General features: G+C 43.1%; 1 protein-coding gene across 1 annotated transcript in view; it reads left to right on the top strand.

Moving 5' to 3' along the window:
* The first annotated feature begins 1,757 nt into the window (after positions 1–1,757).
* The window catches only part of LOC140729447 (dual specificity protein phosphatase 8-like), a 246,276-nt gene continuing 230,397 nt past the window's right edge, over positions 1,758–17,636 (top strand). The window contains exon 1 of the mRNA XM_073049201.1: positions 1,758–2,004. The gene's annotated coding sequence lies outside the window, so the exon portion shown is untranslated. The remainder of the gene's footprint in view (positions 2,005–17,636) is intronic.

Below are 17,636 nucleotides of genomic sequence, written 5' to 3'. Positions count from 1 at the left end.
AAAAATATGAAAGGGATAGATAAGATAGAGGCAGGAAAGTTGTTTCCACTGGTGGGTGAGACGACAACTAGAGGACATAGCCTCAAGATTCAGGGGTGTAAATTTAGGACAGAGATGGGGAGGAACTGTAGAGTGGTGAATCTGTAGAATTCTCTGTCCAATGAGGCAGTGGAGGCTACCTCAGCAAATATATTTAAGACAAGGTTGGACAGATTTTTGTATAGTAGGGGAAATTAAGGGTTATGGGGAAAAGCAAGGTAGGTGGAGATGAGTCCATGGTCAGAACAGACATGCTCTTTTTGAAAGGAGGAGCAGTCCTACTCCTGCTCCTATTTCTTATCTTCTTATAGATGAGTTGGACTGTCGCAATATAACTCTATGATTCCATGAGTACATTCAATAATTCTCGATGTTAAGGTAAACATTGGGATAATCATAAAACGGCAGCATATATATTAACATTATACTTCGTGATTTATATAATTTATGTAGATTAGAATTATTTCTGGGCATAGCAGACAAAAATTATGACATTATTGCTATACCTTTCCTGAAGCATGCTGATAAATTTGGAAGGAAAGCCTAGCCATCTATATCAGCTTAAACCTCACTTTTAATCTATTACTTGCCACAATCATGTTAAAAATTCTACCCTCTCCTCAATAACTTCAGAAGTGTGTGCATTTGCTACTAAAAAACCTATGAAAGGTAGTGGATACGGCCCAGTCCAACGCAGGTAAAGCCCACCCCACCATTGAGCACATCTACATGGAATGCTACCGTAGGAAAGCAACATTCAATATCAAGGACCCCCACCATCTAGGCCATGCTCTCTTCTCACTGTTGCCATCAGGAAGAAGGTACAGGAGCCTCAGGACCTGCACTACCAGATTAAGGAACTGTTATTACCCCTCAATCATCAGGTTCTTGAAAAGGAGAGGATAACTTTACTCAACTTTGCTCACGCCATCATTGAACTGTTCCCATTAACCTATGGACTCACTTTCAAAGGTTCTTCATCTCATGTTCCCGATACTTATTGCTTATTTATTTGTTATTATATATCTTCTTTGGCTTTTTGTATTTACACAATTTGCTTTTTTTCCACATTGGTTGTTGTCCACTCTCTTGGATGTGGTCTTTCATCGATTCTGTTCTGGTTTTATTGTATTTACTGTGATTGCCCACAAGAAAATGGATCTCGGGGTTGTAAACGATGACATACATGTACTTTGATAATAAATTTACTTCCAACTTTGAAAATGTGGCCTTCATAAAGTTACAACTTTAAATGAACTTTGCATCATCCTCCACACTCCAGTAACCACTGAAGCACAAATAGAAGAATGGATAGTTTAACAAGGTGGTTAAAAAAATACTGCTTAAGTCCCAAAGAAGTCCTCCTCACCACTGCTACACCCTGCAAGGAGTGTTGGTAGGAGAGAGTAAACATAAAGAGGTAAGTTTAAATTGGGAGTTAATACTATGTTTTATTCTGTTGAGTAAAAATAGCTCGTCGTGGAGAAAGATACGTCTTAAATTTCCTTTGGTAAATATTCTTCAGAATGATCGTACAAAAGGGACACTGCTCCTTTAAGAGTTTGGTAGCGCGGTGTAGACAATCTCCCTTTAATCTGTGCCCAGAGCTCGAGCTAAGAAGCTGACGTCACTACAGCCACCGAAGACTCGACCTGATTGGTTGGCAATGACGCCATCCTTTATTTTTTTAAAAAAGAATGACTTCATCCCCAGTTCATTCCTAGTTATGTTGCACCTTCTGTTTTGCTTTTCCTAATGGCCAACTCGCAGGCAGCCAATCCGAAAAAAACAGAAGCTTGCGCCAGCCTGGAGTGTTTTATAAATTAATTTCATTTTGCATTTCTTCCTTTCGTCATTTCTTTTGCAACAAAAAAAAATCCAGGACCATCTTCCATTAGTCACGCGAGTAAAATTGCAAGGCTTGTCCATGGAAAATAGAAAAGGGAGATCTCGGAAGTGAAGGAGGTGAGTGTTTGGGACGAGAAAAGGAGGACTCGCTTCAGAAATGTGTCTTTTGCTGTCTTGGTCAGCCTCTGCGGTCAGCCCAGGGTCAGATTTGCATCTCAATGCTCCCGTTCGGAAGGGACGATGCGATGCATACCAGGCAGTGCAAGCTTGCGCGATGGTGCAACCTGCGACAATTGCGAGCCTGATCATCCTTGAAGGTGGAAAGGTTGTCCAACCCTCGGTGACCGGAGAGCGAGATGGGGCATGACGATGTCTCTAGGTTGCACCATTATCCCCCTTGTCGGGATAACGCTGGCAAAAAAAAAAAATGCGTAGCAGCATAATGCAGCGGTGTTATCTCTATGCGGACGAAGGCGATGCAGAATTTTGTATATATCGTTTAGATCGGTTGTAGCAGACCTGGCTGTCAAGTGACGCCCTGAATTAACCTGATTGCGGGATATGGTGTTTGAATTGGTGCAGTGGCGGAGGGTTTATTTCCAAGAGACACCCCCCTTTCCTCGGGGCGCGTTTAAAATCCTATCACCACCACAATCGGATATCTCGGGTTTATTAACAGTTCTTTATTTATAGGTTGGGGCGGGGTGGGGGGGGGGAGCTGTTTTGGTAGCCAGGTGTCTATATTTTCCAAAATAATCATAATCATGTAAGGCTTTGTCTTGTACCTAAAGGCTTTGGTTTATCTGACCCTTTATATAGAGTTTGTTACTTCAAAGGGGATTAGGTTGAATAGGTAACCAGCTCTCATGCTCACGGGGTACGGTTGAAAGAAACGTCCATGTTTATTTATACCGAATAAATGATTCTGGATGCCGACAACATTTGTAATGTTGTAGTTTATCACACCCCTCTTGCTATTAGGACCTCCAAGGTCTGTGGTGGCCATAAATAAAAGTAATCTTTCATATAATCCATTCTTCTTGATCCCACCTCTTTCTGTGGAAACAGAAAACCAGGTCGTTGAGTCAACATCAAGTAAGGGGGTTGCCTCTTTCCCCAGGATTGAACGGGCCACTCGTTTGCAGTGTTGAATAAATCAAACATAAATTGACTGGCATTTTGAGATCCCTAGGATTTTCCCCCCTATAAACTGCAGCTTCTGATCAGTTTGCTTTCACAGCACAACAGATTTTTTTTAAAAAGCAGTAAAGATATACAGCTGTTCCTTTCCTTGCTGTCATCACACAATCTGGTTATTTCTGGTCTCCATCTTTCACAGTCATACGGAGAACTTAGAAAGCCTAATGAATGCACGCCAAGCTGAGATAACACCCCAAATATACCTGGCCTGACAGATGGTGATTATACTTTCATGTCCTCGTTATCATCTGTGGAGAATGGTTTTATAGCTTAAAACTTTAGCAAACTCGCAATGTAAGAGGCTGCTTGAAATTTGCTTTATTGAACCTGGATGATTCCTGGTGTTTAATAGTCAGCCTGCATTAAATGAATTTAACAAAGAATAGCCCCCTATGGACCTAGTGCAGTTGAATGGGATTAGTATAGATAAGCACTTGATGGTTGGCAAAGAGGTGTTGGGCCGATTGGCCTTTTTCTGTGCTGTATGATTCTAACCCGTGCAAAGGCATCTAATGCACTCAGTCCAAGCAAGGAATGGATTACCCATGATTCTGTGGTACTCTCGAGGAAGAACATAGTTATTAAATCACAAACAAGAAAAAACCTGCAGATGCTGGAAATCCGAGCAACATAATTTTTCAGATTGAAGTGCAGTTAACACCATTACTGAATACTACAGATTAAGTCTTTCTATGTCCCCAGCCATCCTTCATATCATCTTTGTCACTTCCTTGCATGTTATCTCTCTGGGTTTTCAGCATCTCCTGTCCCTCCTCATTGGCTGGCTCTCTTGTCTATGCCCTGTGATTTCAGTCTGGTCACCCTTGTTGCATAATAAATTCCCTAAAGCCAGCCTGTTTCGCCAAGCTTGTGGTCACATGGACTTTTCTCTTCATGTGACTAATTTAATTTCCGATTCTGTTTGTGTATCTCTTTTGTGGTTGTTATGCTTTGGTAATGGGTTGTTATTAAACTGTTGTGAAGACAGCTATTGGCCTGCTTGGAAGTGATGCTTGTTCAAAGTGCACCAGGAGAAAAAAATAATTCAGCAAATCATTTTTGACTATATGTCATTTTTTTTAACTTAAAAAAGAGTAAACAATTCTTTAATTAGAGTGAGAAGTGCTGGAAATAGCAGAAACCAGCAGCGTCAACGGGAAGGGAACCAGTTATCATCTTGGGTCAGTGACCTTGCAGCCATTCAGAAAAACTTTTGCACTGTGCTTTTCAAGAGCTCTGTAATTCCTAAAGCACTTTAGCACCTATTAAATGTTTCTCAATGTGTTCTTGACTGTAAGCAGCAATGTGATAGTGACTGCATAGCTTGCCTTTTACGTGTAGATTGGTGGAAAAAAATTGGTCAAGGTATCAAGGATGATCTCCTTCCCCAGACACTACCATGGGATCCTTTACTTCCTCCCTGGGAGAGCGGATAGCTCTTGGTTTAATGTCCCAGTCTACTGTTGAGTCACGAATTCCTGTGCACCACAGTAATGGTAGTGTTGAGAAGTGGGCTCGCTTTCCACAGATACAGCAGTTGCAGTAGAACTGTATGGTGATCCACCCTGAAAAATAAACCCCAGCAGTGTTAGGAAAATCTCCACAAGCTTCAAATGCTGCCGACCTCAGTGCTGTACTCTCCAGCTGCCCATTAAGCATCCGGCTGCCATCATTGATTGATTTAGCATTACAGGTTTCCCCCGCTATCAGAAGGTAGAGCGTTCCTATGAAACCGTTTGTAAGCCAAAATGTCGTAAAGCGAAGAAGCAGTTATCATTAATTTATACGGGAAAAATTTTTGAGTGTTCCCAGACCCAAAAAATAACCTACCAAATCATACCAAATAGTGCATAAAACCTAAAATAACTCGAACATATAGTAAAAGCAGGAATGATGTAAAGACAGAGCTATATAAAGTAGAAATATTGAATGTACAGTGTAGTTTCACTTAGCAAAATTGGGAAGACAGTGAACCAAAATCGATTTGGAGAAAAAAAAATCGGCACATACACACCTGCGCACACAAGGCTTCACGGTCATGGTAGTCTTTCTCCAGGTAAACACACGTTTCAAGCAGGCATCTATTTTTCGTAAAAACGAAAATCCTCTTTGGTTAGTGAGAACAGGTACTAATGTAGGTCTTTCGTAACAGCGAGCTGTCGTAAAACGAACGTTCGAAAAACAAGGGCCACCTGTACAGCATGGATTCAGCCCTTTGAAGCATGCACCCCCACAACCCTGATTAGCCCTAACCTAATCACAGGACAATTTCTAATGACCAGTTAACCTGCCTGGTACATCTTTGGACTGTGGGAGGAAACTGGGGAACCAGAGAAATCCCACGCACTCCATAGGGAGAACATGCAGAGATGCCTTACAGAGGATTCTGGGATTGAACACCAAATTCTCTTTCCCCTCCCCCTTCCCTCCTCTTCAATTCTCCACACTGGCCTCTTGTCCTCACCTGCTTATCACCTCCCCCCGGTGCCTCTCCTCCGTCCCTTTCTGCCATGGTTTGGACTGTGAGAGGAAACCAGAGCATCTGGAAGGAAACCCATGCACTCCATGGGGAGGACGTACAGAGACTCCCCACAGAATAGTGCCAGGATTGAGCTCCCAACTCTGGAACACCCTGAGCTGAGCCATACAAGAAGTTTCACCCTAGGGAATGCTCTCACAGCAAAAGTGACTTCAATTTTTCCATATTTGCTCAAGAACACGCTGCTAAGTTGGTGGAGACTTGTGGCATCAGTGCACTTGATGACAAGAGGATATAGAAAATGAAATTAAAATGCGGATGCTAGAAATCTGAAATAGAAACACTAAAATAGTGGAGACACTCGACAGGTCAAGCAGCAACGAGGGAAAAAGACTGGTTTGCATCCTGAAATATTCACTTTATTTCCGTGTACACAGATGAAGGAGATGTTCTTTGAAGAAGGGTTGGGTTTCCCATCCTCCACCATTGATGCTACCGTCACCCACATCTCCTCCGTTTACTCTCACCCCATCTTTCTACTGCCTTAACAGGGATAGAGTTCCTCTTGTCCGCTGCTACCACCCCTTGAACGTTCGCATCTAACACATCATTCTCTGCAGCTTCCGTTCCTTTCAATGAGATGATACCACCATACATATCTTTACCTCTTTCCTCTCTCCACCCCCACACACTCTCTGCTTCCTGCAAGGATCGTTCTTCCCTCACCACTGATCTCCCTCCTGGCATTTATCCCTGAAAGCAGAGGAAGCACTACGCCTGCCCATCCGCCTTCTCCTTCACCTCCATCCAGAGCCCCAAACAATAATCTGCTGAGATCATCAACTCTACCCGGAGTTAGACATCCTCTACGTTAGTGTATGTGGATTGGGGAACCGCTTGTTGAGCACCGTTGCTCTGTCTGCAGAAAGCAGGTTTTCCCGGTGGCCAGCCATTTTAAATCCAGTTCCCATTCCCTTTCCGAAATGTCAGTCCATGGCTTCCTCTGTTGCCACGTTGAGGCCACTCAGGTTGGAGGAGCAATACCTCATGTTCCATCTGTAGCCATGAACCTGATGGCATGAACATCAATTTCTCCAACTTCCAGTGATTTTCTCCCTCCCCTTCCCTCTTCTTTTATTCCCCATTCTGGCTCCTCTGTACCTCTTTTCCTCTGCCAGCCTGCCTGTCACCTCCCCGGCTCTCTTTGTCCTTCCCTTTCCCCCGTGGTCTGCTGTCCTCTTCTATGAGATCCCTTCTTCTCCAGCCTTCTTTTACCTTTTCCATCTATCATCACCCAGCTTCTTATCGATAGTGCCCCCCCCCCCCCACCACCACCACATGGCTTCACCAATCAACTCCTAGTTTGTTCTCCTCTCTCCTCACCACCTTGTTCTGGCTTCTTCCCCTTTCCTTGCAGGTCCTGATGAAGAGTCTTGGCCTGAAATATCGACTGTTTATTCATTTCCACAGATACTGCCTGACCTGCTGAGTTCCTTCAGCACTTTGTGTGTGTGTTGCTCTGGATTTCCAGCATTTGCAGAATCTCCTGTGTTTATGATTCTTTTTGAGTCATCTGCTGAGTGTTCCCAATGTGTTTATTAAGGCATAAAAATGCTTGGGTCAAAGAGATTCACTGTGGTAATTTGGTTACAGTTTTGAGAATCTCCATTGGATCTTCAATGAGTATATTGGCTCTGTATAGCAAAAATTGGTGACGGTTGAAATTGCACTAAAGGAAGTGTTTTCTAGAGTGTATGGACAGGGCCTACAGTGTTGGGGTAAAGAGAGGAGTTGATGTCAATGTAGTGTTGAATGTGGATCAAAAGGGAGGGGATTTGGATGAGCTGAAGTCTAACGTGGTTGGGTACGAGTTGCACACAAATTGCTGGAAGAACTCGGTTGGTCAGGGAGCATCTGTGGAGGGAAAGGGACGGTCAGCGTTCTGAGTCAAGATCCTTCATCCAGACTGGGTTATGAAGGAAGATATACCCTCAATATTGATTAGGTGGTGATTAAATTAAGATGGAATTTTGGAATGCCATCCGAGGAACCTGATGAGGCTGGACCAATTAAAAGTTCAGTCCTGAGATAGATGGATTTCTGGTTGTTGATATGTACAGTATTGAGGTGCATAGATGGAATTAAAGCACCAGCCATTCATAACTTCATTCTGGAACAGTCATTTTCAGCTCCACCTATCACCACACAGCTACTCTCCCCTCCTCCTGCCTATCACCCTGCTCACTTGCATCCACCTATCGCCAGCAGGCTTTTGCTTCAGCCCTCCCCTCCAACTTTTTATACTAACTATCCCCCTTTGTCTTTCTGCCCAGTCGAAGTGTCTCTGCCTGAAACATTGACTGTCGATTTCCCTCCACCACTGCTACTTGACCCACTGAGTTCCTCCAGCATCTTGCTTGTCGCTTCACATTCCAACATCTGCAGTCTCTTGTCTCTTAAAGATCTGAATGGCCAGTCCTTATCACTGCATAGTGCCATGAGTTAACGATCAGAGGTTTGTCACATTGAGGTGGTAGATTGTAACCAGGTAGCTGGAGAAACTGTGCAGGTGACTTGAGTACTGATGGATTAAAGGTGGTTATTCTCCTAATCTTTATTGAGTAGCTCGTACTGGAAGATGCAAGCATGAGTAAATAAGACACAGACAGAGATTTAATTTGATGGTGATAGTTTCCACAACAGGATGTTTTGTATAATAATGGACCAGGGTAAGAAATGGCAGAATGTAAAAGGAACGGAAGGTAGATGCTGGTGCCTGTTCATTGGACCGAGGTAGCTGCAGTAGGGTAGACTGGAAATTGGGATGGGAGTGGTATGTCTACAGGCTGCATTGGGGGAAGGAACCAGCAGCCCAATAATGAAACCCCAGTCATCATTATTGAGCTTGCTGGCCCTACGTGGGGTTACAGAAGGGATGTTTCTTCCATGTTGACCCGTTCATAAAATAATAGCTTACACGAGTTGTCTTGCTTGGCTGTGCTAGTGGAGAGATTGAGCAGGCCCACGGAATGCCGCCTTCTTAGAAAGGATGCCATGTCTGGGGATACAAGAGAGGAGAGCATAGATGGAAGCATGATTTCTTGGGGAATTGTTTTGGTATGTCTGGACTTTCAGCCCTGAGGCCACATTTGGAGAAGGATAGTCAGTGTTCCTTGGGGGAGGGGGTTCTTCGACTGAAGTGATGGGAGAAGCCCTTCAGTAGCAGACTAAACATTAGTTGAGTGTGGTTTGAGTATGAATCGAGAAAAAGAAACTAGGAGGAAGCCACTTGACCCTGAAAGCCTGCTTCGCCATTCAGTATGATCAAGATTAATCCTCCCCTGCTTTCATCTTAGTCCTGGTGCCAGATCCCTTTAGTCCTCTATTTATCAATCTACTTTGATCTACTTCCTCATTAAACGCCTCCAATACTCTACATATGTAGGAGGAGGTTCGCCAACCACTTTCTACATGCCTCCATTTTAAATGACACCTTCTTAAAGCTACATGCCCTTTATCACGATTCTCCCACCAGCAGAAACATGTTGACATCTACCCAGTAGTGCCCCACACTCCGAGGATCTTATCTGTTTGATTAAGATTCCCCCCCCCCCCCACCCATGATCCCTTTCTTTATTAATTCCTGGTTTTGGATATTATTACCAAGGCCAGCATTCATTGTGACTCACCTTATGGCCACTGAAGTGAATGGCTTCTGACGAAACCCCCTCCTGTTAGACCCTTTGTGGTAACTTATTTTTCATTCGTTCCACTTCTAATATTTATATCTGTGCACTTGTAATGCTACTGTGACATTGTAATTTCCTTCGGGATCAATAAAGTATCTATCTATCTATCTTGTCAAGACATTTTAGTGGGAAGATAAAATTCAATCACAGCTGCTGCTCTGCAGTCAGATTTGGGTTCCCTCCCCCAAACTAGGTTTGTACGACAGCCCACTGCCAGCATTTTAATTGATTACTGGCTGCCATGAGCAATTTAGGCGTGTGCCTCTGGACCAGTGTATCTGGCCTCTGTATATTACTCCATTGTATACTACCCCACTGTACAGATTGAAATACCAGAACAATTTGTTGATTCATAATGTTTTCTTCCCTCAGTTTTGTCCGTGGAGGTGTTGACTCCTTCCAGCATTTTGCCTGAGTACTCATCAATAATCTGTAGGTCTTGCCAATGAGTAGTTGAAGTCATCTTTCTGTGAATTTATGAAATGTAGAGATAAGGAGATGGTGCTTCATTACAGCCAAGCTAGCACCATGCATGTTCATGGCCAATGATACTCAGGAGGATCAGGAAGATGTCTTTTTGCATTTTCAGCATTAGAAGATCAAATAAATTTTAAAAGCACCCTGTTAAACAGCTTTGGAGATTTTCGAATGCAAGCTCCTTTCTTTTACTTTCTGTTACAAATTAACAGCATGATTATGAACTGCATTTTGGATGTGCTGGTTTGAATGGCTTAACTTCTCATTGGACTGACCAAGTCTTGTCATTATTGTCACTTGATCCACATTTTTAAAAAAAATCCTGATCTGTGTCACAGAATAGGTGACAAAAACCTTTGAAGAATTTAAAACCAGATCTGGAGAAACTATAGGCAAGCATGAGCTGAAGTATGTAATGATTGTTTAGCTGAGAAGTTCGAAGTAAGTTTGTTATCAAAGTACATGAATGTCACCATATGAATCTCTGGGTTGTATTTTATTCCTGGCTACTTAATAAATTCATAATAGAAGAGTAACCATATAGAATCAATGAAAGACCAAACCAACTTTGGCATTCAGCCAGTGTGTAAAACTGTGCAAGTACAAAAAGAAAGAAATAATATTAATAGTAATAATAAATAAATAATATTCAGGACATCAGATGAAGGGTCCTTGAAAGTGAGTCCATAGATTGTAGGATATTTGGAACTGCATGTCCCAAAGGCCTTGGTCAGTAGGTGCCAGATAGATTGCTAATCTCTGAAGAATTTGATGAATCAAAGGTGGAAAGATAAGTGTGTAAATAACTTCTTATTTATAGCAAATGTTCCCTTCCCTTCTCAAATCCATCTTAAAGAAGATTCTATCTCCCTCAAAGCCTGTTTGAAGAGTGACAGATTTCTTTCAGGTCTTGCAATAGTTTGATATCAGTAACAGAGCGATATTAGGGTTATACATGTTTTTAATTTTATAGATTCTTGTCTATGTAATTTTGTTTGAAAGTTAGTTTGTATACTGCAAAAGAAACTTAATTCTTGTTTAAAGTGGTGGTGCAGTATACGGACAGAAAGGCAACAATATCTGCTCCGGCCTGCAAGTTATTTATTCTTGCATAAATAATTATCCGCTGTTATTTATAAAATATGAAGTATTCATATATTCTTCTCATATCTGTAGAAAGTCCCCTTATAACAGCAGAATTCCATTATAAAAAAGTTAAGAGCATACCAATTCAGCATTTGTAAGCAGCTCAGTTGGCAAACAACTCTGTTCCTAAGGAGCAAATGCCCTTTAATTGATCTTGCATTTTCCATATTTGCCAGTTGGTTTCTGTGCTGAAATAGAGGTAGTTAAGTTGTGCCATAAAGCCAAAGCACAGTATCAGAACCCCAATCTAAGGAAAACACACCCTTATACAAACGTTTTCATTTTGCACACCAGACATTCTTGTGGCCTCAGTGAGATTACTTAGAAGGTGCCAAATTCTTAGTGGTGATCTGGTGTGGGCCTGCAGTTTCTAAGGCCAGTGCTCCAATACTGAGTCATAACTTGTTTCCCATCCTCAGTCCTACCCCCAACACAGTCTGTCCTGTCCCAGTTGTGAATTTTCGATCTCAGCTGATTCTTGGTGGATGATGTTAGCTAGCTTGCATTTAAATGAGACATATAATGTAAAATAATGCCAAGGAGTCTTACTGGTAAAGAGAGAGAGAGAGAGAGAGAGAGAGAGAGAGAGAAAGGCAAATGAATTTAAGTGTTATGTTCCAGAATGTAAGGATGTGGCCTGTAGTACTGGAATAAAGGGAAGGGCTGATCTCAACATGTTTAATGTGGATCAAAAGGTACAAGAACAGTGAGTGAGGGAACTAGGTAGGACACGACTGATGAGATGAAGTTGGGTAATGAGTGGAGGAACTCAGTGGGTCAGGCAGCATCTGAGGAGGGAAATGCACAGACGTTAGTTCAGGTAAAGGGTTTCATCCAGAAACATTGACTGTCCATTTTCCTCCACGGATGTTCTCTGACCTGCTGAGGTCTTCCAGCAGTTTGTATTGCTCTAGATTTCCAGCATCTGCTGTCTCTCTTGTGTCTCCATTAATGGTGAATAGAACATTGGAGTAAAAATTACTGGAAGGTGATATAGTCAACACCTGCGTTAAAGACTTCCGAGGTTTAGTGTTTGATGTAGAAGCAGTATCACAAAGTGGTGTGTACTCATTATGATCTTGCACTTGGTGTATCTGTACTGCATTTTCTCTGTAGTTTTCTTACACTTTATTCTGCATTGTAATTGTTTTATCTGTTCTACATCAGTGCCCTGTGTAATTTGATCTGTAAAACAAGTTTGCCTCTGTATCTTAGTACATCTCCAAGAGGACCACAACCTTGTCGTAGGGTTTGGAGGCTTGCATGCCTCAATGACCCAGAGAGCTGTGTTGACTGGTGTCAGGACCTTGTACTTTGACTCTTGGTAGGGTCACCTGTCCCAAATAGGTCAAAGATTATTAAGGGATTGGACACGCTGGAGTCAGGAAGCATGTTCCCGCTGATGGGTGAGTCCAGAACTGGAGGCCACAGTTTAAGAATAAGGGGTAAGCCATTTAGAACAGAGATGCGGAAAAACTTTTTCACCCAGAGAGTGGTGGATATGTGGAATGCTCTGCCCCAGAAGGCAGTGGAGGCCAAGTCTCTGGATGCATTCAAGAGAGAGTTAGATAGAGCTCTTATAGATAGCGGGGTCAAGGGATATGGGGAGAGGGCAGGAACGGGGTACTGATTGTGTGAGATCAGCCAAAATCACAGTGAATGGCGGTGCTGGCTAGAAGGGCCGAATGGCCTACTCCTGCACCTACTGTCTATTGTCTAAAGGGTAAAGGCCAGTCAAAGAGAATCAGTGGACCACTCTAGGTTTGGGGGTTTAACTCAGGGCTAACTAACATCCCTGACTGGTCAAAGAAATGTTATGGAAGTAGCAATGAAGAGTCCTTCAATATCTGTGAGGAGGACCATCATTGCTGCCCTAAACACCAGCAGCGTAACAGGCAGTAAGTTAGTTTATGCATATGACAATAATAAACCAATACCAATACTGGACTTCCTCAGACATATTTAGTAGCCATTTTGAGGAGGTCTTGGAGCATTGCTGATTGGACAAACATAACACAGCAGTTCAAAACCTAGAGCATCAAAATAAAGCCTCAATTTTGCATGAGTGGCAAAATGTATGCCAAGAATTACTGGCTACTTGACTCGAGCCTGCCTGTAGTGCAGAGAGCAGAATGTTGCGGAGTCAGCTCGTTTGCATAATTAGTATATGCCAGCACAGCCTCGGCCTTACCTCAGCATGTAACCTGATAGAGAATGCAAAAATCTGCCCAGCAATCTGAATTCATAAATGCGCTTTCAATTAGAGGTAAAATGCTTAGATTAATTTCAAAGATGTTTCAAGGCCTGGAGAGTTGAAATGGATTTGTACTGGGCAAAAATGGAGTAAAAGAAGCCCAATGTGGAGGCAGAAAATTAGCTTGTAGCTACCAAATAGGCATGAGGAAATGAGGATGCTTGGTGGGAGCATACCACATGTCCAATGCACTGCAGGCTGGATTTGGTTTCCAGGGTAGGCTGAGGGAATGAAACTGTTCTACACATTGTGTTACTGGGTTTCTGTTTCACTGACTTCATGTTGTGTGGCTCTATATCAAGGTAACACCACACAGCATGGAGCCTACCTGCAGATTCAGATTGACCCTAAGTCCTTCTCGGGAGGCCTCAGATCCGTAGGGTTTGTGAAATGAACCAGCTACGAGGTAGGTAGCTGGCTGGCATCCAAGGTGTACTGTAATTTGAACCTAGCCCTGGTTCGTCTGTTACAAATGTTTTTCTTGGTGCTGTTGCGCTCAAGGAAAAGCAAAAATTTCATTCTTAAACAGGGTCACAGTCACAGAGTTGCACAGCACAGGAAAGGCGTCTTGGCCCACGCATATCCAAGATGTACATTCGAGCTAATCCATTTCCCAGTACTTGGTTTATATCCCTCAAGTCTGTCATTCATACAACTGCCTGAATGTAGGGGGAGGAAAATAAAGTCATTCTTCATGTTTTTATTAAATCTTTTCACCTCTTATTTTAAGATCATGCTCTGTAGCTTTCAATTTCTCCAACCATGGAGGTTGGTGGGGTGTAACTGTGCCCACTCTATCCTCATCATCTGATAATCTCTTATCATCTCCTGCACTCCAAGGCATGAAGGCTGAGCTTGTCTAACCCCTCCCAATAACTCAGCCCCTTGAGTCCTGGCAACATCCTTGCAAGTCCTTTTTCTGAACTCTTTCCAGTTTATTTGCATCCTTCTTATAACAGGGTGATCAAAGCCAAACACCATACTCCTGGCATGATGTGTAAATTCTGACTTATCTAACTGGTTGTTGACAAGGTTACCTGTAATAACAATGGGAACAATTTTTTAAAATGTTAAGGCACTCTGAGGTAACCGTGTTGACTGTGGGAGACAGTTATCACTGGCATGCCCAGCTCATGGAGCACTGTTCTGTGCACTAGAGGATTTGTTTCTTGGAGCTTTGTCAGCTCTGGGCACTTTGAAGTAAATTTTATTATGTAAGTACATGTATGTCACCGTATACAGCCCTGAGATTCATTTTCTTAGTGGGCATACTCAGCAAATCTATAGAGTAGTAACTGTAGCAGGATCAATGAAAGATCAGTCAGAGTGCAGAAGACAACGAACTGTGCAGATGCAACTATAAATAAATAAATAGCAATAAATAACGAGGTTGTGAGGTAATGAGATAGAGAGTCTTTAAAGTGAGATCATTGGTTGTAGGAATGTTTCAATGATGAGGCATTCAAGTGAGTGTAGTTATCCCCTTTCATTCAAGTGCCTGATGGTTGAGGGGCTGTAACTGTGATTGAACCTGGTGGTGTGAGTCCAGAGCCTCTTGTACCTGCTATCTTAAGGCAGCAGCGAGAAAAAAGCATGGCCTGGGTGGTGGGGATCTCTAATGATGGGTGCTGCTTTCCTACGACAGCATTTCATGTAAATGTGCTCAATGGTTGGGAGAGCTTCACCGGAGATGTACTGGGCCGAGTCCACTACCTTTTGTAGAATTTCCTGTTCAAAGGCATTGGAACAGGCCACAATACAGTTAGTTAATAAACACTCCACTCCACATCTATAGAAATTTTAGATGTCATTCCGAATCTCTGCAGACTCCTAAGGAAGTAGAGGCACTGCTGTGCTTTCTTCTCAGTTGCACTTGTGTGCTGAGTCCAGGACAGATCCTCTGAAATAGCAACACCCAGGAATTTAAAGTCGCTAACCCTCTCCACCTTTGATCCTGTGATGAGGACTGGCTCATGGACCTCTGATATTTGATTGGCTGCTTAATTTCCCTCAGACTTTGTATTACTTTAGCAATTTCTTTTTAGGTTGTTTTCTTTTGGAAAGGCGGGGAAATCACTTAAGGACTTTATAAAGTCTTTGGGCCTTTCACTAGGCTAAGGGGGATGAATACAGCTCATCCACTCCCTTATTCCAACAGGCCATTTAACATGCCTGCCATGTCTTTGCAGGTTTCACTCAGTGTTAAATATCTGAATTAGGTGCCAAGCCCGATTCCTCATTCCCAAACTATTTCCTGACTTCCTCTGGGTAATTGCACCAGTACATTACCCCTATCATTATGAAACCTCTGAGGAGCGAGAGGATTTGGACAGGGGAAGATATTACACTGTGAGATTTGTTTTGGGGATATATTTTAATCATGAATTTTCCTAATCGTGGTACAAATGCCTTTGCTTGCACAAGTGCCAGGTTCCACAGTGAATAACCCTGTGTCAGTGTGTGGTCCATAGTGGAGCCAGAACGCTTGAATCTGGCTCTGTTGCGCACAAGCAGCAGAATTGAGCTGCTCAAGCCCATTCCTGCTCCTTCAAATTCCCGGGGCCATAAATCAACTGGCAGCAAGGCTCTAATTCACAAATCAGGATGGTATTAATTAGCAGTTGGTGTGAGGTGATTCTTTGGGATTCCCTACCCCGGGAAGATGAGGATGCGGAGTCATGAATATATTTCAGGTGAAGAGTGATGGGCCACAAAAAATTCAAAAGCTATGAGGATTCGGCAGGAAAATGGACCAGTCCATCCCAGATCCCACTGAGGGCTGCCTCAAGGAGCTGTATAACCTCCTGTTCGTTCTTTCCAATTCTACAGTCAACACCTTATACAAGTCGAACATTCATTATGATGAACCCAGTGACAGGCCATGTCCCATCCTACTTTGCGAGAGAAGAGGTGTGGTGATGAAGACCTATGCAATGGGTTTCCCCCGTTTAACCTTTTGTAGAGGTCATCCTGCTTGTGCATTCTCTCCACACTCAGAGCATTGCAATTGACAATGCTGGGTTGCAGGTAGTTCCAGTAGATCTTGGACAGAGCGCAGGGCTTCTTTCACTGTCATGATGCTGCCAACAGCAACTCTCTTCACCACAATCAGTGTCTATGGGAATAGATTGAGTAACACAGTGTATGTTCTTGAGTGATCATGACGGTGCGATAATGGAGTGGTTCTCTCCTCTTGTGGGAGAACCTAGATTAGTGACTACTATTTTTTTGTTAAAAAGTCATTAGTGAGGTGATTTTTATTCTCCGATCGTGAATCTTTAGAACCATTTCTCAAAGGGTGGTGGAAGCAGTGTTTGAGTATTTTTGAGATGAAGGCACGTCGATCTTGATGAGTGAGAGGGGAAGGGGGTTGAATGGGAGATGACGTGTACAGGATTGAGGGGAACCAAATGACCAACTCTTACCCCTATTTCCCATGTTGAGGTTCTAGGGGTGAAGTAGGTCAGATGCTGGTACATATTCACCCTCCCTCACCCCCACAGCTTAACTGAATTTTACAGGAGCGCCAGTGAAAGCTTTCTAACGAGCTGCATCCTAATCTGGTATGAGAGCAGTAGAGCATTGGACCAGGAGTCCCTACAAAAGGATTGTGAGGATCATAGGGGTCTCCCTACCATCCTGCAGGCACAGGGTCCTTAGAATTATCAAGGATCCCACCCATCCATCCAACAGACTTTCTACCACCAGGCTAGGAGACTCCAATGCATAAAGACAAGAACGGCCAGGATGAGAAACAACTTCTTCCCTCAAGACATTGGGCCTCTTGCTGCATAACATTCGAAGTGCCACTGGATAATTTGTAGTGAACCCTACAATATTTAACTTACTCACTTTATTTTTGTTATGTGTAATTCATTTCTAAATTTAATTCTTACTTTGCTAAGTTATCACGTGTTATTTATGTGTTATGTGTACTTCTGTGCTTTAGTCCCTGGTCCGGAGAAATGTCTCATTGGCTGGTATACATGCAGACAGTTAAATGACAGTAAACTTGACTTGACAAGCCATGTGGGCCACAGCCCTGTAGCCAGAGGCATGAGGGCTTCCTCTCTTTGGCTTTGTGCAGCTTATGATTGTGCTGAGGCTTGGAGTATGGTGGAAGGAGATCATGGGGCAGGTCTTTCTTTCCATTATCCAGTGTTGGACAGTTCCAGTAGCAAGTGATAAATGGCACTAATGAGCCTAAAGAGGAATCCCCTGCACAACAGAACCCAAAAGGAATCTGAGAGGACTCCCCAAGGGAAGGGAGAGGGGACTTGAAACTTTCCCTACCATATTGTAGCACCATCTAGCAGAATGACCTAAGCTTGAGGAGGGTATGTGAGACATTTTTTGTTTACCGATTGTGGCGGGTGCTGGGGGGGGCGGGGGGGTCGTGGTGGAATAAAGTACAGTGGTGACATTCAAGAATCTGGCCTTGAGG

Source organism: Hemitrygon akajei, chromosome 6 (assembly GCF_048418815.1).
Source record: "Hemitrygon akajei chromosome 6, sHemAka1.3, whole genome shotgun sequence".
Lineage (NCBI taxonomy): Eukaryota > Metazoa > Chordata > Chondrichthyes > Myliobatiformes > Dasyatidae > Hemitrygon > Hemitrygon akajei.
Note: the sequence above shows the minus strand (reverse complement) of the source record. Positions and strands in the feature narration are given on the sequence as shown.